The 21,425-nt window shown below is 51.3% G+C and overlaps 1 protein-coding gene across 2 annotated transcripts in view; it reads left to right on the top strand.

Annotated features, from left to right (window-relative positions):
* The window catches only part of KCNN3 (potassium calcium-activated channel subfamily N member 3), a 176,609-nt gene that overhangs the window by 7,866 nt on the left and 147,318 nt on the right, over positions 1 to 21,425 (top strand). The window lies entirely within an intron of this gene.

Genomic DNA, 21,425 nt, shown 5'->3' with positions numbered 1-21,425 from the left:
TTTTTTTTTTTTTTTTTTTTTTTACGAGGTAAAGTATTACTATGTTGCCCAGGCTGGTCTCAAACTTCTGGGCTCAAGCAATTCTCCCACCTTGGCCTCCTAAAGTGCTAAGATTATAGGCATGAGCCACCTCAGCTGGCTTTTTCTTTCTTTCTTTCTTTCTTTTTTCTAAGTTGGGGTCTCAGTCTGTTGCCCAAGCTGGAGTGCAGTGGCATGACCATGGCTTACAGTACCCTCAAACTCCTGGGGCTCAAGCAATCCTCTCACGTCAGCCTGTCGAGTAGATGGGACTACAGGTGCATGCCACCATGCCCAACTAATTTCTTTCTTTCTTTTTTTCTTTCTTTTTTTTTTTTGTAGAGATGAGCTCTCTCTATGTTGCCCAGGCTGGACTCGAACTCCTGGGCTCAAGCAATTCTCCAGCCTCAACCTCTCAAAGTGCTGGGATTACAGGTGTGAGTCACTGCGTCTGGCCAATTGCTCATATTCTTAAAAGAGACCAATCAGGTTTATAGGCCTGAGACCCATGATGCACAATCTTGGGACAGGAGGAACTTTTCCAAGATGTGGGCAGGAAGGGCTTGATGGAGGGTGGGAGGTGCTGGCGCGGGCCCCAAGAGAAGACAGTGTTGAAGCGGCAGCCAGGACAAGGGTGGCCTTCTGGGGGTAGCCTGGGTTCAGGGTAAGATTGTGGACAGGGCAGCAGTCAGTCCTTGATGCCTTTACCCTGGGGGTCTGGTGATGCTGCCCTTGGGGTGATACTGGGCAGGCTATGTGGGGCAAGTGTGGGGATCCCAAGGAAAATGAGAGCCCTGCTCCTGCCACAACCCCCATCACCCCCACCCTCCAGCGGGACCCCTAAGCCTGACTGTCTGTTTGCAGGCACACCTCCTCACGCTCACCCTTGCCTTGTTCCTAGTCTGCCTCCCTCCTCCCCAAGCATGGACCGCGTGGCTGTCATCCGAGCCATCCACTTGTGCTCAACATCTTCCATCTTATGTATTTCTTATTTTGTTTTTTGCAGAGATGAGGTTTTGCTATGTTGCCCAGGCTGGTCTTGAAGTCCTGGGCTCAAGCAATCCTCCTGCCTCAACCTCCCAGAGTGCTGGGATTACAGGTGTGCACCATTGCACCTGGCCTAGTATTTTCCGTCTTAAAGGTCTTGTGCTTTTTGTCCCTCTTGATCCTCACAGCGGGACTCATCACAACTCTATTTCCCAGATGAGGAAACCGAGTTGCAGAGCTTTATGACTTACTCCAGGTAGTCCCAGGGTTGAGTGACTGACTCCAGGTGCCCATCTCAGGAAAGATGGTTCTAGAATGAGAGCTCAGGTCTCTAGTACACTGCTGGTTAACCTGTTCTAAACTCTACCCACAAGCCTCTGCTGGGGCCTTGAGGGAGGGAATCCAAGGTCTTCTCCATTCTTAGTTCTAAAGTTTTCTTCTTCCTTCTTGAGTCCCATTTTTCTACTTCCCTGCCTGTGCCTTCTGCCTTTTCTTGGCTCTGTCACCGACAGTTAGTGCTGAAGAAAGGCCTGTCTCTGTTTTGAAGCACCTGAGGAGGTGCTTCTACCTCTTGCTTCCAGCTTGTTGTGTGACCTTTGTTAAGTCTCTTTACATCTCTGGGCCTCTGTTTCTCTAGCTTAAAAATAAGGGCTGAACTGTCTTCTGGCTTTAAGCCTTTGAAATCTGATTCCAGATCATGCTCAAATACAAGCAAGCAATGGTCCTCAAACTCATCTTCTTCTTCTTCTTCTTCTTCTTCTTCTTCTTTTTTTGGAGCCAGGGTCTCACTCTGTCATGGCTACCCCAGCCTTGACCTCCTGGGCTCAGACAATCCTTCCACCTCAGCCTCTCGAGTATCTGGGACTACATGCGTGTGCTACCATGCTAGGCTCATTTTTTGATTTTTGTAGAGACAAGGTCTCACTATGTTGCCCAGGCTGGTCTCAAATTCTTAGGTTCAAGCAATCCTCCCATCTCACCCTCCCAAAGTGTTGGGATTACAGGCGTGAGCCACTGTGCCTGGGTGAAACTCACATTCTTGAGCAGTGTCAGGCATGCACCAAGACAACATCAATCCGGACTGGATTGTGGCTTACAGCATTGGTGCCTGGGAGAAAGTAGATAGTATCTCAGACTGGGGACACAGGGAAGACTCCCTGGAGGAGGTAGAGTGGTCCCTGAAGGACTCCCAGGATGTAAGTGTCATGGGCAGGGGCTCATTTCTGAGTGTGAGGATGTTGGGAGCCCTGTAATAGGGGCAGAGAGTTTAGGGCACAGAGCTGGGCATGCAGGGCAGCTTGAGGTTTCTGCTGTGTGGTGTACATGGTGCAGGCAGGGAGGGCAGAGGGGACTGTGTCTCATTCCGAGAGGTTCTAAGGAGGGTGCTCATGCCAAGGATGGGAACACAGGGATGGAGTTCATACTTAGTATCTATCATGGCCAGGGGCTCAGAGTTCTGCATACTCAGGCCATGAGGACCTGATGTTCTTTTCTCAAGGTGACCTTTAAAAAAAAAAAATTTAAATTAAGAGTTGTAGGGTACATGCGAGGGTTTGCTATGTAAGTAAATAGTGTGCAGGTGAGATGTGGGCTTCTAGTGAGCCCTCTCTTCCCTAGTAGTGAACGTGGCACCCAGTGGGTGGTTGCATGCCCTTGCCTCCCCTCTATCACTCCCCCCATCTTTTCTCAGAGGTGATCTTACTTGGTGAAGGTAGCCTGTCATGATAGTTAGGACTTGGGATCTGGGTTCCAAACCTGACTCAGCAGCATACTAGTAGTGGGTTCCTGGAGAGTTTACTGAACTCGGAGCCTTCTTCCTCAGCTGTTAAGAGGAAATCAACTGGGTCAATTACAGTGACTCACACCTGTAGTCCCCTCACTTTGGGAAATTGAGGCAGGTGGGTTATTTGAGCCTAGAAGTTCAAGACCAGCCTGGGCAAATAGCGAGATCTCCACAAAAAATAAAAAAATTAGCTGGGCATGGTGGGGTGCACCTGTAGTCCCAGCTATTTAGGAGGCTGAGGCAAAAGGATTGCCTGAGCCCAGCAGGTTGAGGCTGCGGTGCCATTGCACTCCAGCTTGCGTGACAGAGGGAGATTCCAACTTAAAAAAAAAAAGAGGGAATCACCACCCCTAGCTGTAGCACAGCACCCAGCGTAGAGCCGGCCACACACTGAGACTCAATATCTGCCACCTTTTGCTTTCATTAGAGTCATTGTTAGAAGGTACCACTGAAGGATCAGGGCTGGAGGGGCACGCATGTGCACTCTGCTGGTGGCTGCGGAAGAGACGATGTCCTTGCTGGACAGAACATGTGGAACATTCCCCCTTTCTCATAATACCGAATGGCCTCACCTTGGTGACAAGCTCCCCAGTCATGTTTCTGGGTGGGTGTCCATGGGAGGATCTGTGTAAGTGAGAGGGAAGTGGGCAGTTCCCTGGACTTCTGGAGCCTTCTACCCCATGGGGCCCAGTCACTGTACACTCAGAGTCAGCAGTTTGTGGCTTGGGCATAACTAATTGGGTGTGGACATGCAAATCAGACAGGTGGAGAGAGAACAAAAATAAACCCGTGGGGCCAGGCCAGAGGCTGAGAGGCCTGGAGGAAGGTCAGGGGAACACATGATGACCAGGCAGAAAGAGGCTGAGGGAGCGGGCCATGGGGAGAGGGCAGCTGGGAGGCTGGCCTGGTATGGAACTGGGGGAGAGAGGGCATCTTGCCTGATGAGTTGTCCAGAGAATGCAGTTTTCCCTTCAAGACTCGAGTCAGGGTGCCTTCTAGAATTCAAAAGCCTCTTTCCGCCCCTTTCACCCGACTCCAAGGCTGTGGCAGTTGGTGGCGTTCCCGGCCAGGCGCCAGGGGGCACCAAGAGCAGCTGGGCAGGGGAGGGACATGCCGGGAGACCAGGGCTTGCCACTTTTCGCTCTCCCACAAGGCCTGGCCGCCAGGTAACCAGAGTTGTATTCTGAGCAGAGCCTTGGTGATACTAAATGAACAACATGCAAATGATGTGTGAAATAATATGCAAATTGGCATCTGTTATTTTTGAGTCAGCCTGTTGGGCATTTTTCTTAAAGGACGGGAGTGGTGCTCAGTGTCAAGTGAACGGGAAAGCTGGCTTGAAGGACGCTCCTCGCAGGGGCTGGGCTGGATGGCACCTATCCCTTAGAGCTCGCGGGTACCGGGTCTGCCGGGCAGCATCTACAAGCACAGTTACTTAGTATTTGGCTTCAGACTGTAGATGGAGAAGCTCATAAAAGTGAGTGCCTTGTCCGCGTCATCCAGCAGGTAGGAAGGAAGAGGAAGAAGAGGCAGATGACCTACCGATGAGACTGAGCTGACTCTACCTCAGTGACCTCTAGGTGGCTCTGAACCTAAGGGGGCCCCGTGGGAGAAGGGAAGAGACAGGACTGGGTGCTAATTCTGGCCCACCCCTTATTGCTGGTTTACCTTAAGGCCTTTGACACAAACGTCGCTGAGCCTCAGTTTCCCTATTTGTAGACGGGGATACCGATATCCTCTAGCCTGGTGAGAAGTACACCTGATAACGGGCAGGCAGCCAGCCAGTTCCTCCTGGCCTGTGTGTCTGAATTGGTACCTGCATGCAGCCACCAGCAGGGATTTTTGCAGCATTTGCTCCCTTTCGAGAAGATTTCTGATTTGAACAAATTGGGGTTTAGCTATTTTCTTGCTTGTCTGGCTTCCGGTGGGTAAGATATTGACTCTCCAAATAGCTCTTCCATGTGGGACTGCCTGGACCCGCTGCCATAGGTGATGTTATCTTCTCCCAAGGTGAGGGCTGGAGGTGGACAGGTTGTTCTGTGTCAAGCCACTGCCTTTGGAGGACTCTGAGCTGAATGGCTTTGGTGATGACCCGGGGGGAGGCTTCCATGGGGGCAGATGGTGACCTGTGTGGCCTGGTGTGGCACTATACCTGGGCTGGATAACCAAGCTTCACAGGCCAGCCAGGTGTGCCAGCTTGGGTAGGCATGGCCCCTACACAGGCCTCCCACCCCTGTGAGGAAGGCAGGGCAGGCACCGTCCTCCTCTTACAGGTCCCCAAGGCCCATGGAAGTTATGTGACTTGTTCAAGGCCACTCAGCATTATAAATGGCAGCTGGAATCCAGGAATTCCAGGTTTTAGTCCTTTCTCTCTTTTTCTTCCTCCCATTCCTCTTCCCTAAACATATCCTGGTTCTAGGTTCCAGGAGTACAAAGGGTCTATGTCCTTAAAGATTTGAGGGGATCTCTTCCCAACCCAATGTGTTGTTTCCACCAACTCTCTAGAAAAGCCCAGGCCTCACCACAGGCCTGGGTTCAAATCCTGACTATTTAATTGTGTGGTCTTGAGCAGTGGCCTCTTTAATTGAATGGTGAGTTTTTTTGTTTTTTTTGTTTTTGTCAAGGTCTCACTCTGTTACCCAAGCTGGAATGCAGTGGCATGATTACAGTTCACTGCAGCCTTGACCTCCTGGGTTCAGGAGATCCTTCAGGTGATCCTTCAGCCTTTCAAGTATCTGGGACTACAGGTACATGCCACCTCGCCTGGCTCATTTTTTGATTTTTGTAGAGACAAGTTCTCGGTATGTTGCCAGGCTGGTTTCAAACTCCTGAGCTCAAGCAATCCTCTTGCCTCGACCTCCCAAAGTGCTAAGATTACAGGTGTGAGCCACCTTGCCCTGCCCTGAATTGTGAGATTTTAATTCTTCTTGCTGAGGGTGGAGATGATGGAGTCCACGTGGGATGGACCTGGCACGCAGGGCGCTCTCGCCCATGCTGGATTGATGTTGGGTTTGCCTTGGCCGTTTCTTCCGAGAGCCCAGTGACCTTGAGATCATATGAGGTCCTTCACAGCTGAGCCTGTGGTTCCCAGCCTCTTCTGTTCTGGGCTGGCCCTGGTTTTAGGTTCTGCCAAGATGCTTTTCCCTGCTCAGAGAGTAAGGGTGCTGAACCGGGTGGGAGGGCATATTGGCGGAAGACACCAGACTGCGCGCACACGGTGTGCCAGTGATGGAACGATCCCTCAAGAGTGAAATGAGATTGATGTGAGCCGAGAGCGGGTCTCGGATGGAGTTGAGTCATGAGGATTTCCTCGTGGGCAGATGGGATCATATATAATGCTTCTGTCCATACCGCTTGGGGGAATGCTCTCATAAAATGGAAACTTCTTTTTGCTTCCATAAAAATGACTCCAAAGCAACACCAGGTCTTATTCAGGAGTGGAGAGGGGGCAGATGGGGGAGGAAAAAAGAATGAATATTTATTAACTGCCTACTAAATGCTTTTACACACTCTCATCTCATTAAGTCCTCACAACAACCCTGTGAGGTGGATATAATTACTCCGATTTACAGATGACAGTCTTCAGGCTCAGAGAGGTTAAGTGACTTGCCCAGGGTCTCACAGCTAGGAAGTGGTGGGAGTTAGGATTCGAACCTAGGGAGTGTCTCTGAAGCCTGTGTCCTGCGCAACAGATCTGCTTTTGCAGATCACATCCTGGCCTGGGCTCTTTCAAGGAGAAAGTTTTTTTTGGTTCTACCAAGGCTTTCCCGCTGCCCCTCCCCCTATTGTGCCACTCTCACTCCCTTGTCAGCTCACCTAGAGCCTCAGTGAATGATTTGTGCTCAGAGACGGGGGTGGAGTGGAGAGAGAAGAGAGGAGGATGCTGTCTGTTTTATACACAGGTTTGTGGGACTTCCTGGAGCTGGGCTGGGCTCTGGAGCTGAGGAAAGTCTCCCGGGGTCCTGGAGGGGTGGCTGAGCCATCAACAGCATGTGCTAAGGTGTTCTTATCCCAGTTCTGTGACTTCCTGACTGTGCAAGCTTGCTGAAAAAAATTGATCTCTGAGAGTCTCAGTCTCCAGGTCTGTAAATGGGGACGGCAATGTTTTCCCCTCATGGGGATATGTGCTATGAGGCATAAAAGAGACGAGGGCACCCCTAGGTGTTCTGATTGCCTCAAGGGTCCACTACTGAATAGACATGGGCTCACAGGGGAGGTGGGTGTGAAACAAGTAATGGCAGGTGTGATGTGAGTTTTTTAGGAGACAAAACCACACACACGGGGCCTGGTTTGATCCACAACCTGAGACTGAGTCCTCTTCTGTCTGTTCCCCTGTCCTCTTCTTCCCGAAGGCCCATCTCAGCCTTTGTTTTTTTCATTCTCCCTAGTGTCTGTCTCCTGTGCCGTCCTCTGCTTCTTATTACGAGCGGTGCAACCTGGCATGAAGACGCTTCACCCCTGGGCAGATCTGGGTCGCATTGGTGGCTTGTCACTCGCTGGCTGAGTGGCTTTGGGAAGTTGTTTCGATGCTTTGATTCACTTTTCCCTGGGGGTTAAGCATAACCTGATTGCTGGGGCTGTTGTGAGCGTTAAATGAGATACTGCAGCTCATAAAGCGTTTTTGGCCCAGGCCGGCTGAGTTTGTGGGTGAGGAAAAGAGCCCTGGTGTAGGCGTGGGGAAACTCGGTTTCCGAGGTTCCGTTTTGTCATCTGGAGATGAGGGAAGTGAGTTTGAGAGGACGATTCCTCCAGTGGCTGTCTCAGGGATGAGGATCCAACGAGATCCAGGGAGTGCACTAGAAGGAAGCTATGATGAGCTGAAGGGTGTCGCCCACCAACGGGTGTGCGTTGGCAGGTTGGGCTGGGGGGCGCTTATCTTCCTGTCCCACAAGTGAAAACATGTGAAACCATCGTGGCTGAGTGGATTTTCTCACTATCAGGAGACAGCTGAGAGACAGGCCCTTCTGGCCAGCCTCCCTCCCTGCTGCCTCCTCCCTGCAGGCCAGCCCTTGGCATGAGGCCTGTTTGTCTCCGAACCCTCCTAGCAGCAGGGATTTAATTACTATAATGTAAGTAGCTGTGGCTCGAGGCCTTCTGGTGGAGGGGAAACAGATTTGTCTTCTCACTAGGAGAATAAAAATTGATGGAAAGGAAAGGAAATGTACCTTTCCCTGAGGTCCCCAAGGCTGTGGGCTAAAGGGAACTTTCCTGGGGGTGGGGAGAGGAGCATGGGTGGCAGGAGACACTGTGTCCAACTCAAGGAACTGGGTGCTTGCTTTTGCCTTCTGTAGATGACTCAGCTAAGCTGCCTCTGTTTCCCCAACCATCCTGCTAACAGATCAGCCTCTCATTGATTAGCCACATATCAAGCACTTATTGTGTGTTAGGGACTTGAGAAATCCAGCCGAGTTGGGAGCCCAGGCAGAAAAAGACTTAATTTCATTAACCAACAAATAGTTATTGAATGCTTATGATGTGCCAGAATATTGTTCTCGTCATGCACTGCTTAAGGATGGGTACATATTCTGAGAAAGGCGTCATTAGGTGACGTCATGCTTGTGCGAACATCATAGGGTGTGCACTGACATAAACCTAGATAACCTAGCCTACTACAAACCCAGGCTGTGTGACATAGCCTGTGGCTCCTAGGCCACAAACTTGTACAACTTGTTACTGTACTGAATACTGTAGGCAGTTGTAACACAACTGTAAGTATTTGTAAATTGACCTCTGAGGGCCTCAGTCTCCAGGTCTGTAAATAAGGATGGCAATGTTTTCTCCCTCATGGGGATGTGTGCTATGAGGTGTAGAAGAGATGAGAGCAACCCCTGGTGTTCTGATTGGATCAAGGGTCCAGCACTGAATAGATATGGGGTTCACTGACTGGTAGGGGAGGCAGGTGTGGAACAAGTAATGGCAGGTGTGATGTGAGTTTTGTAGGAGACGAAACCCCACATACGGGGCCTTTGTGTATCTAAACATGGAAAAGGTACGGTAAAAATATGGTAAAAAGATAAATTTTTTTTGAGTTGGCGTCTAACTCCATCGCCCAGGCTGGAGTGCAGTGGCACACTCATGGTCACCCCAGCGTTGACCTGCTGGACTCCAGCTATCCTTCCGCCTAAGTAGTTGGAACTACAGGCATGTGCTACCACACCCGGCTAATTTTTGGTTTATTGTAGAGGTGAGGTCTTACCAAGTTGCCTGGGCTGGTCTCGAACCCTCAGTTTCAGGTAAACCACTCACGTTGGCCTCCCAAAGTGCTGGGATTACAGGCTGAGCCACCGAGCCTGGCCAAGATAAAAATTGTTATGCCTGTATAGGTCGCTTATCACTAATGGAACTTACAAGACAGGAAGTTGCTTTGGGTGAGTCAGTGAGTGGAGAGGGAATGTGAAAGCCCAGGCCATCCATCACTATCCACTACTGTAGACTTTATAAACACCACACTCTTAGGCTACACTAAAGTGGTAAAAAAAATTATTGTTTCTTCAATAATAATTAACCTTAGCTTACTGCAACATTCTTGCTTTATAAACTTTTTTTGACTTCTTTGTAATAACACAAACACATTGTACAGCTGTACAAAAAGATCTTTTTTTTTTATCTTCTTTCTTTATATACTTATTCTGCAAGATTTTTTCCATTTTAAAAAATATATATTGTTTACTTTTTACATTTTTTGTTAAAAACGAAGACACAAACATATTAGCCTAGGCCGACACAGAGTCAGGACCATCAAGACATCACTGAGAGACAGGAATTTTTCAGCTCTGTTATAAGCTTATGGGACTACTGTCCTTTTGGGTCCTTGACTGCATGACTATAGTAGAAAAATAAAAAAACATAAAAAAGAAGAAAAACCCTTTGCTCTCGGGAATTTACATTTTAGTAGGCAAACCTAATAGCAAACTATATAAGTTAATGATATATTATGCGAGGTGGTGATAAGTGTTGTGAAGAAAACTGAAGCTGGATGGGGATGCAAGGAGTGCTGAGGGGAGAGTAGTTGTTTTAAATGAGTGCTCAGGGAAGGCCACCCTGAGAAGGTGATGTCTGATGGGAGACCTGAAGTGGAGCTGGTGTCTGGTCCAGGGTCAGTGTCATGCCTGGTGTGGTCTGGCCAGTACTAACTGATGGGAACAGAAGACGAGCCACCTCTGTCATTTCAAATTTCCTAGTGGCCATATTTTTAAAAATAAAAAGAGACCGGGTGCAATGGCTCATGCCGTAATCCCAGCACTTTGGAGAGGCTGAGGCAAGAAGATTGCCTGAGCCCAGGGATTTGAGACCAGCCTGGACAATGTAACAACACCTTATCTCTATAAAAAATTAGCCAGGTGTCAGGGTGCGCGCCTGTAGTCCTAGCTACTTGCGTAGCTGAGGTGGAAGGATCGCCTGAACCCAGGAGGTCGAGGCTGCTGTGAGTCATGATCATTGTGAGCCTGCCACTGCACTCCAGCCTGGGAGAGAGAGATCCTCACTCAAAAAGAAAAAAAAAAAAAAAGAAAGAGAAAGAGAAATGTGAAATTAATGTTAATATTGTTTTAAATTTAACCTGACATAGCCAAACTACTATCATTTTACAATGCATAAGCATGTAAAAAATTGTTGCTGAGCTATTTTACACTCCATTTTTAACACTTAGTCTTTGAATCTGGTGTGTATCTTACACAGACAGCACATCATAATCAGACACTAAATCTTCAGTGAAAATACCTGATCTGTATTTAGAGTTCATAAAATTACTGTTAAAAGAATAGAACAGACTCACACTCAAGTTGTGGCAAACATCCTAACAATTTTCCAATAAATGGAGTATCTGTTTTTATATTTAAGTTAACTTAGATGAAATGATTTAAAAATCCTGTGGTGGCCAGGTGCAGTGGCTCAAGCCTGTAATCCCAGCACTTTGTTTGGCCGAGGTGAGAGGATTGCCTGAGCCTGCAGGTTCGATACTAGCCTGGGCTACATGGTGAGACCGCGTCGCTACAATATATAAGAAAAAATTAGCCGTGCATGGTAGCACATGCCTATAGTTCCGGCTACTTGGAAGGCTGAGGCAGAAGGATCACCAGAGCCCAATAGGTCGATGCTGGGGTGGCCATGAGCGTGCTACTGCACTCTAGCCCGGGTGACAAAGTGAGATTCCAACTCAGGAAAAAAAAAAAAAAATCCTGTTGCATTAGCCACATCGCAGGAGTTCAGTGGACACATGTGACCAGTGTCTATTGTATTGGGCTGCACAGGTCTTGGGGCCGGAACGAGGCTCAGTGGGAGATGGGGAGCATGAGGGGAGGGGGCTTGTGAGGTCAGAGGGGAGGCTGGACCGACTTCACAGGGCTTTGTAGACCATTGTGAGGAGTTTGGCTTTTACCCTGGGTGAGATAGGAGCAGGTGGAGGGTTTAGAGAAGAGAAGTGACAAGGTCTGATTTACATTTTTCTGTTTTTTCTTTTCTTTAAAAAAATTTTTTTTGAGACAGAGTCTTGCTCTGTTACCCAGACTGGAATGCAATGACATGATCATAGCTTACTGCAGCCTTGAACTCCTGGGCTCAAGTAATCCTGCCTCAGCCTCCTAAGTAGCTGAGTCTATAGGTGCATGTCACCATGCCATGCTAATTTTGTTTATTTTTGTAAACATGAGGTCTTGCTGTGTTGGTTGCCCAGACTGGTCTCGAACTTCTGGCCTCAAGCAATTCCCCTACCTCAGCCTCCCAAACTGTTGGGATTACAAGTGTGAGCCATTGTGCCTGACCCTAATATTTTAAACATTTTTTTTGGAGGCAGGGTGTTGCTATGTTGCCTAGGTTGGTCTCAAACTCCTGGCTTCACATGATCCTCCTGCCTCGGTCTCCCAAAAACCTGGGATTACAGAAGTGGTCCACTGCACCTGGTCTGGTTTACTTTTTTTTTTTTTTTTTTGAGTTTAGAGTCTCACTGTCACCTAGGCTGGAGTGCAGTGGCACACTCACGGCCACCGCAGCCTCAATCTGGGCTCAGGCGATCCTTCCACCTCAGCCTTTCAACTAGCTAGAACTTACAGATGTGTGCTACCACATCCAGCTAATTTTTTGATTTATTGTAGAGACGAGGTCTCACCAAGTTGTCCAGGCTGGTCTTGAACCCCTGGACCCAGGCAATCCTTTCTCCTCGGCCTCCCAAAGTGCTGGGATCATAGGCTTGGACCACTGTGCCCAGTTTTGGTTTACATTTTTTTTTTTGAGTTGGAGTCTCACTCTGTCGCCCAGACTGGAGTGCAGTGGCCGCTTCCGACCACTGCAGCCTCGACCTACTGGGCTCTGGCGATCCTTCTGCCTCAGTCTTCCGAGTAGCCGAAATTACAGGCATGCGGTACCACGCCTGGCTGATTTTTTGATTTATTGTAGAGATGAGGTCTCGCCAAGTTGCCCAGGCGGGTCTCGCCCCCGTGGGCTCAGGCAATCCACTCATCTCAGCCTCCCAAAGCGCGGGATTACAGGCTGAGCCACTGAGCCCAGCTGGTTTACATTTTAATAGGAGTACTCTGGCTTCAGAGTTGGGAACAGACAGGGGAGGGGTGGGCAAGGGCAAGGGAACCCTGTTGAGAGGCTGGGGGACAGCCTGGGTGAGGGTAGTGATGGTTTGAACCTGGGTGGTAGCATTGAGATGGTAAACAGTGGTTGGGTCCTTGGGATATTTGGAAGGAAGGCATTCCTGGTGAACTGGATGAAGGGTGGTGGGGTGGCAGATGAGAGAAAGAGGAAGTCAACCTTGAGGCCAAGACTTCTAGCCCAAGCAACCGGAAGGATGGGGTTTCTGTTAATTGAATGGAGAAATTTGTGGGAGGAAAGTTTTTTGGGGAAGATGGAGTTTGTGGTTGGACTTGTTAGGTTTGAGGTGTGCCAGTTTCAATTCAAGGTGGGTAGCATGTGTCCCGGAGGGTGTGAGAGGTCAGAGGACAGCCCCTGGGGCCATGGAAGGCTTCTGCCTGGGGTCCTAGCCCATGACGATGACTTCTCTCGCCTTGCAGAGGTCAACTCGAGGCCTGGCTGGCCACGTTTTAAAAAAAATTCAACGAAGTTATATTTGCCCTCCAGCACCATGGGTGCTTACCCCCCTTCTAGTTTACTGGACGTTGCTAGGGTCTTTCTGAGTCAGTCCACATTTCAAGGTCAAGTCTCCTTGCTCTGGGCTGACCCCAGAGCAGCTTGATGAATAAAAAGAGTCTTAAATGATCAGCTGCTCCCCCAGCATGGCTGGGAAGCCTGATCTGGTGGAAACTTACTGAAATAACACAAAATGCTAAGACATGCATTCCTAATTTTCTAGCACTTTCAACTGCACAGGGATGTAGGGGGAGGGGATTAATGAGCCTGGAGAGCTGGAAGAACCTCCCCAAGGGTCACAGCTGGGGAAAGGGCCTCATGTTCACCAACGGTGTCACAGAGCGTCCAAAGCCTGCAGAGGGCCCAGGGCTCCTGGGGACCACCCCGGGAAGCCACCCCTGCTGCTTCCTTTGAGGCTGGGGGCGGAGTGGGGAAAGGCAACAAGAATGGCCTTTGAGTCCTCTCTCAGCCCTGCCAGTGCCTGATGCTGGGACCAGGGCCTGGAGGACTGAGAGTCTGGGACCTGTGGACTAAGACCACCCCACATGGGCAGCCCAGGCCTGCAGGACACAGACCCTCTGCCCTGGGCCTAAAACTGGACTCCGGCCCTGGTTGTCTGCGTGACTTCATGATCTAATCTTTGAGTCTGTCTGCACGTCTGTTTCAGGGTGATGGTGCGATGCACCATTGTTTGTGAAGTGATGTTAAAGAAGGTCCTCAGTCAGCGGCTTGACACTCGGGTAACGGTGATGGTCAGAGAATGTCGATTCCCATCTTTCTTCCATGTCCAATATAAGGCAGGCTTGTGGGCAGATAGGCTCTGTCCCTGGGGCAGAGCGAGATAGTGCAGAGGGGACATTGGGACTGATATGGGGCTGGGGGTGCTCGGTGGGTGGCATGAGAGGCGAGGGAGGGAGAACAGTGGGGAAGTCCTCCCTCCTTCATGAGATCTGGGGTCTAACTGTGCTTTTACTTTTTTAAATTTTAATTTGAGATGAGGTCTTAGTATGTTGCCCAGGCTAGTCTTGAACACTTGGCCTCAAGTGATCCTCCTGCCTCAGCCTCTCAGGTGCTGGGATTACAGGTATGAGCCACTATGTCCAAGCTTTAACTGTGCCTTTAGATTGGGACTTCTCAACGGGGATGATTTTGCTCCTCAGGGGACGTTTAGCAATGCCTGGAGACATTTTTGGTTGTCACAACTAGGAGACGGCTATTACAGGCATCTAGTGTGTGGAGGCCAGGGATGCCCTACAACAAAGAATTACCCAGCCCAAATGTCTACGGTTCTGAGGCCTGAGAAACGCTGCTTCAGATGACTCATTCTCACAGGCTTATTACGAGACCCAGCAAGCAAATGAATGAGATGACCTCTCTAACTGCAGCGCGCCCTTCCGTGTCCCCTTCTCCTCTCACCCTTTCCCAAGGGGCAGCCCTGTGTCATTGAGGACCCTGGACCAGGAGTCAGAAGACCTGAATTCAAGTCCTAACTCCTCATGCCTCAGTGGAGTTTTGTCTTTGTTTCTAGTTGTCCTGCCTTTTCATTCTTGGATGTTCCGTCTGTGAGAGGGGCAGTGATGTCTATGTAGCAGTGGACCTGTGGTGTGGGCTGAGTGGGAACCTGTGCGGGGAAAACGCTTAGTCAGCTGTGATGTGCCTGCAAAAGTCGGGTGGCGGGATGGCCAACCTTCTAGCCCAGCGCTGAATGGTAACCTGAGGGGGGACTGCCCGAGAGCCCACTGGGTGCCTGCGAGGCCGCATGGCTGTTCTCCCAGGCCTGCTCCATCTTGCTTGAGCAGGTGGAGCTCAAGTCTCCATTTGGGAAGATGGAATTTGCAGGAAAATGCAGGGCTATTATTTCTGTGCTGTGTGAGTGGGAGACAGAGCTGGTTGAGTGGCAGCTTTCTTGGCAGGGGGAGAAATAGCTGAGCGTGCCAGCCCAGGCACCGCTAGAATCCTTCTGAGGTGAGTGGGCCAGGATTCCCCGGTGGCCACCTCGGGAAGCAACTGTTCGTTCTGAGCTCAGGCCCAGCTGCCCAGGAAGATGGGCTTACTGTCTGGGAAAGGTCTATCCCAACATGTTGAAGCTCCCAGGACATTTTACTGGGCAGACTTTCACGGATGCCCTTTCTGTGGCAGGCACTGGCTCATGGGACATTGGGGGACACGGAGTTGGATGACATGGGGCTGAGGGTGCTCGGGTTGCCATAACTGAGGCTAGGCGTACTGTGATGACTGCCATAGAGAGGGACAGCGTCACGTGAAGGGACGCCTGTGAATATTAATGTTTGTAGGCTTGTGAGGATAAATGGGTGCTGGGTTGGGTTTGAAAGGAAAGTAGGGCCTCATGAGGCAAAGGGGAAGGAATATTCTGAGCAGAAGGAGCAGGAGTGCACAGGCCCAGTGCTGGAGAGTGCCAGGTGCTCTTAGGGAGGGCAGAGGAGGTAGGCTTTCCTGGAAGTGCTGGGAAGACCAACAAGGGACATGGAGGCCCCTCCCTGTGGCAAGGGCTTTGCATGCCAGCCTGAGGAATTTGCACTTCTCTAGAGGCAGAGGGAGCAATGGAAGGTGTTTGAGCACAGCAGTGGTGTGATCAAGTCATGGTTTGGAGGTTGGGTTTAGAAGAAGGAAGCCGGAAGCAGTGTTATTGAGATTATTCTAGGGAAGGAGGAAGGAAGGCTTGAACCAGGCTGGGAGCCATAGGAAGGGAAGATGTGAGAGTGAGGAGGGTCTTCGGGGAGGCAGGCGGCAGGTTGGGCCTCACATTTCTCCACCCTGGATATCTGGGTGTGTGTGAGGATGAAGTGGGTGCCGTGGCCTAGCCACCTCACTGCTCTGCTCCCCAAACGGCCCCTGTTTGGAGGATGGGAAGCCGTGAGAAGCCAGGCAGCCTGCTGGTCCCGGAGAGCAGGGTGGCACAGTGCCCACGCCAGCCGGCACCAGCCATTCTGGCTGGGGGGCTCTCCTTCTGGAACCCATCAGTGCTGGCTTCTGGCCAGGCCCGAAGGAGATGGAATACACCCCCTTCCAGCCCATTTTCAGAGATATGGGATGGGTGGCAGTGGCGTGTTGGAGCCAGCTACTCTCGGGTTCGTGTTGTAGCTTGGGTAGTGACTGGCTGTGTGCTTGGGCAAGTTGCCTGGTCTCCCTGAACCTCGGTTTCTGCGTGCGTAAAGTAGGCGTAGTGGTGCTTAGCCCATGGGGTGGTTGTGAGAACGAGACACAGATAATGTTCGTAGCTCAGTGAGTGGCCATTAATTTGAATTGGCAAGATATGGTGATGAGCTGGATGTGGCAGGTGAGGAAGGTGAGCCTGCACTGCCTTCAAAGGAGGTGAAAGGGCCGGGCGTAGTGGCTCACGCCTGTAATCCCAGCACTTTGGGAGGCTGAGGCGAGAGGATTCCCTGAGCCCAGGGGTTTGTGACCAGCATGAGCAACAGGTGAGACCTTGTCTCTACAATAAATAAAAAAATTAACTGGACATGGTAGTACGCACCTATAGTTCTAGCTACTTGGGAGGCTGAGGCAGAAGGAGCACCTGAGCCCAGCAGGTCGAGGTTGTGGTCACCATGAGCATGCTACTGCACTCCAGCCTGGGCGACAGAGTGGGATTCCAACTCAGAAAAAAAATAGGAGGTGAAGGCCTGGAAAGCAGTTGAGATTGTGAGTTCTGTCTTGGGCATGGCAGCTTTGAGGGGCTAGGGGATACCAGCAAAAATCTGGGGTCTTCCAGTCGTGTGGCTCACATACATAACCTTTATCACCTACCTCAGAACCAGCTTTTCAAAACACCAGCCTCCATGCAGGCAACCCCAGTGCAGCATTAGGAGAGTGGGGCCACTGGGATCCACGTGGTCAGCCCAGCCTCTGGCCTCGCTTGTGTCATTGGTGACTCCCCTTGGTCCTGAGTACCTTCCTCTGTGATGGCATTTCCCAGAGGCTGGCTGGACCTCTGCTGAGGGCTCCAGCTGGGTCCTGGTCCAGCTCAGGCTCCAGAGAGGAAAGAGCCCTAGATTTGGGACTGGTGACCTGCTATTCACCCCGGGCTCTGCCCCTTTCCTCTCAGAATGACCTGGACATGTACAGGCTTGATGCTTTTGGGGTTGTCGGGAGGATTCACATGCCTGGCGTGAAGGGGTACCCAGCAGATGTTTGGTGAACAAGCAGAGAGGGTGGGGGGAGGTTGACCTGGGGAGGGCCAGGGCTCAGGGGTCAGGTGAACCTGGCTCAGCTCCTGGTTCTGCCACTTACTAGCAGGATGACTCCGAGCCCTGCACCTTAGCAGTCACCTCCATGTATGGGTGGTGGCCTTGGGAGGTTGGGCTTGGAGGCCACTCTGATTCCCACTTCACAGCATGGGTCTAGACGGATAAACATCCCCAGGACACGCAGGAGGCTTCACGAACACACTCCTCCTCTAGTAAGTACAGTGAGGTCCCCAGATGCCTTGATTACCCCCCAGCTGTGGGCCGAGCTCTCTTGGTTGGGTCTTATGGCTTCCTTTGCTCTTTCATTTCCGGAAAGATGACCCAGTCCCGTGGAAATTGGCTGCAGACACCTCATGGCAGTGGTGTCCCAAGGAACATGGGGAGCAGTCTGCTCTGAGTACAGTCGGTGAGGGGGCACTCTGTGGAAAGTGTTAAAAAATAAATAAAACCAACTCAAAGTCAATCACTCCTTACGATCACCATGTACCGGCACATGTAAACAAGGTCAGTGATAAAATATTCCTCCTCTTGGGAGCAGGGGCTTCCACTCCTTACCCTGGTAGGCTGCTGCCTCCTAGGCCCCAGAAAAGGGTCTCGGTGATGGTAGATATCAGATGGAAGCTTGTGGAGCCCTGTCAGAGGAAGCCAGAGATGACTGGAGAATGAGCCCCTTCATGCCTGCAGGGGTAGCATGGATTTGGGGCTTGGTGACCAGGGAGGGGAGGGTGCCTCACTGTGAATAAGGCAGTGAGGAGACACAGGGGGTGGAGGTGACAGCTGTGGCTTGGCTAGGAGAGCCATTGTCTAGGCCCTTGGACATGGTCAGGAAGAGAGTGTTCCTGGCAGGAAGCCAGCGCCGATGGGTTCCAGAAGGAAAGCCCCTCAGCCAGGGTGGCTGGTGCCAGCTGGTGGTGGCTCGGGTGGGCGCTGTGCCACCTGCTGTCTGGGACTGGTAGGCTGCTTGAGTCCTCCAAGGGGGACTGGCCTCTTGATTAAGGGAGGAGAAGAGCCAGGGCTGCCCTAATGGGCTTGGGGGCTGGGAGAGGCTTGGGCAGGCAAGGCAGGATTCCTATCTCTCTAACCTGGATGAGCATGAGAGTGAGAATTGAAATGAGCACTTTTAGGTTTTATCGCCATAGTTTATTTTTATTTTTATTTTTTTTGAGTTGGAGTCTCACTCTGTCGCCCAGACTGGAGTGCAGTGGCCGCTCCCAGCCACCGCAGCCTCGACCTGCTGGGCTCCAGCGATCCTTCCACCTCAGTCTTCCAAGTAACTGGAACTACAGGTGCGCACTACCACGCCCGGTTCATTTTGATTTATTGTAGAGATGAGGTCTCACCAAGTTGCCCAGGCAGGTCTCAAACCTGCGGGATCAGGCAATCCACTTTACCTTGGCCTCCCAAAGTGCTGGGATTACAGGCTGAGCCACTGAGCCCGGCCTCACCATAGTTTAGACAGGTTTCCTTGCAGGGTTGCGGAAGGGGCCCATGTGGAAGGATTATGGGAGCATCTCTCTCCAGAGAGGAGGAGTCTCAGTGGATGTGCCAGGGGAAGAGGTGTGTCCTTGGGGCTGACAGGGCACGGAGCCCAGGACTGTGTGTGTGTGTGTGTGTGTGTGTGTGTGTGTGTGTGTGTGTGTGTGGAGTGTGGGGGGGGGGCGGTCTGGCAGGGTTTGGCCCTTTTCTGGCTGAACCTCTTAGAGGGCCCCATGCCAGACAGCAGGGCCGGGCTCCATTCCAGAAGCAGACGTCTTTGGCCCTGTTGCACCTGAAGCAGGTGCACATCAGTCAAGGTGGACCTCTGTGGTCCTGTGTGGTAGAACCCCTGAAATGAGAAGAGCGGAAGCCTCTTGGGCTCCAGGGGGTGAGGGTCTGTCTTCGATCTGCTCCCAAAGGCATATGCATCGGGTTCCATTGGGGGCCCATTTGGAGCCCGGAAGCTGTTGACGGGGGTGGCTGCCTTGGGCTCCTGGGACTGAGCAGCCAGGCTAAGCTTAGCCTACAGGCACTTCCCAGAAACTGGTGGCACTGTCACAGTTGGCTGGATGCTGAGGAGTTGGCAGGTTACTGTGCAGGAACAGCAAATAGGTTTTATCTGGGTGTCAAGTCGGAACAATTGATACCAGCTGCCAGAAGGGCTGTGTTGAGAAGGATTCTGAGGTGCTATCTGAGCTCGGTGGGAGGAGTACCTTGATTGATTCGCAAAGTCTATCTTGGGCAAGGAGAGATGCAGGTATTTGCCATCCCTGGCGTAGTGGAAACAATGCAGAGAGCCTGAGAGTTTGATCTTAGGGAGTCTCTTTTACTTCCCTGGGCCCCAGTTTCCTCATCTTTAAAATGTTGGTAGGCTTATGGTGGGGTAAGACTGCAAAGTGAAAGCAACTTGCAAAATATAGAAAAGCGACGCAAACGCTAAGGGTAGTTTGTTGCTATTGAACCTCCCAGGAGCCCAGAGTGACATCGCAATAATCATGTCCACAGACTCTACCTGCGCGATCCCACTGAGGACCACACCATGGTCTGAGTGTGTGAAGGATGTGGCCGATGTGATGCGTGACTGGCACAGTGCCTGGCACCCAGGCCTTTGATACACCCCTGGTCCAAGTGTCAACATAGTGTTTGGCCATGTTTCCAACTGGGAGTCACTTCACTTCTGTCACCAACTCTACCTAGCTTGAGATTTACAGACTGTTTTTGTTTAATGAAAATAGGACAGAAAATCTCTCTCTAGAACCTTGTCTCTTGCTCTTCATTAAAGGTAGCAAAATTGCTTTATAAAGTCTAAAAGCCTGACAAGAACACGTACTAATAATGCATGAATTATGCAAATCTGTGTCATCACTTGATTTGCATAATGGAGGGGCTGGAGGAGGGGGGAGGGGAAGGGATGGGGGCGTGGGTGCCTGCCCTGATCTGTGTGTAATTCAGACCTTCATTCACTCCCACAGGGTGCGGCCCCTTCCCAAGCCCTCACTGGTCCCGAGGGCGCGTTCCTTGGCCTGGTGTCTGCCCCCTGAGGCCTGGCTGCCAGCTGCCCCCACCAATTTGTGGGGCAACCACTGAGGCAGGGGCACACGGCCCCGTGCTTGCCTCTCGTGTGGAACCAGCTTCATTAAATCTCACAGCCGCCCCTCCGTGTACAGGCAGCTTTCCCTGAGAAGTCCCCTGGGTCATTATTCTCAAACGTCTGTCTTGCTGAGGCGTTGGACTTCGTTAAGTGCCGTCTGGAATTGTAACTTTGGCCAAGTGCCTTTTTCTCCGGCTCTTTGGGAAGCAAGGGTGAGAGGTGTCTTGAGGAGAGGACTCCCCGCTGCCCTGCCTGGTTTTTCTCTGGGTGTTTCTGGCTGTTCTCCGAAGGACGTTAGCCTTTGCTGCAAGGGGCCACCTGCATTTCCCTCCCAGCCTCTCTGAGCCTTTGCTGATCTCAGGGCTTGATGGGGGCTGAGGGTGGGGCTGAGGGCCCTTGTGGCCTGAGCCCAGTGGGTGCTGCTTGGAAGCCTGGGGATGCGGGGCCTCAGGCTGAAGGAGTGCTGGAAACCAGCCGTGGAGGATGGACAGCACTGGAAGGGGCCGGACAGCTGGCTTCTCCAGAAAGTGCTGATGCTTCTCTGGATGGGGCACCCTCCTGTTCTGGGGAAGGAAGGTGGAAGCAAGGGGCCAGCCCTGGTTGGGGTGGGCAGGGGCAGGAACTGTATCTAGCTTCTGGAAAGGCTAAGCAGACTATCAAAGCTGCAGACAGACTGAGCTTCATCTCAGTTCATGCACTTTTTTTTGAGTAGGGGGTCTTGCTCTGTTGTCCAGGGTGAAATGTAGTGGCATGATCATGGTTAATACAACCTCGACCTCCTGGGCTCAGGCGATCCTTCCTCCTCAGCCTTCCAAGTAGCTGGGACTATAGCTATACACCACCACGCCTGGCTAGTTTTTAAATATTTTTTGTAGAGACGAGGTCTTGTTATTTTGCCCAGGTTGGTCTCCAACTCCTGGGCTCAAGCAGTCTTCTTGCCTTGGCCTCCCAAAGTGCTGGGATTACAGGTGCAGTTCAGTATACTTCTTAAGCACCTAGCTCTGTGGGCTGGGGCTCATGCTAGGCCCCAAGACCACGGACATATGAAAGCACTCATAGCTCTCACTTACTGAGCCCCTACTGTAAGTGTCAGGTCCTGTGCTAAGCTATGTGTTTACATGTGACATCTCATTTAACACGTATAACAACTTCATGAAATCACTACTCTTATTGCCCCATTTTTTTTTTTGTTTTTGAATTGGAGCCTCCCTGTTGTCACTGAGGCCGGAGTGCAGTGGCACGCTCATGGCCACCACAGCCTCCACCTGCTGGG

This window comes from Carlito syrichta, unplaced genomic scaffold (genome assembly GCF_000164805.1).
Source record: "Carlito syrichta isolate Samal-C Ts95f unplaced genomic scaffold, Tarsius_syrichta-2.0.1 Scaffold126413, whole genome shotgun sequence".
Lineage (NCBI taxonomy): Eukaryota > Metazoa > Chordata > Mammalia > Primates > Tarsiidae > Carlito > Carlito syrichta.
The sequence above is the reverse complement of the archived record's forward strand: the minus strand, read 5'-3'. Positions and strand labels throughout refer to the sequence as shown.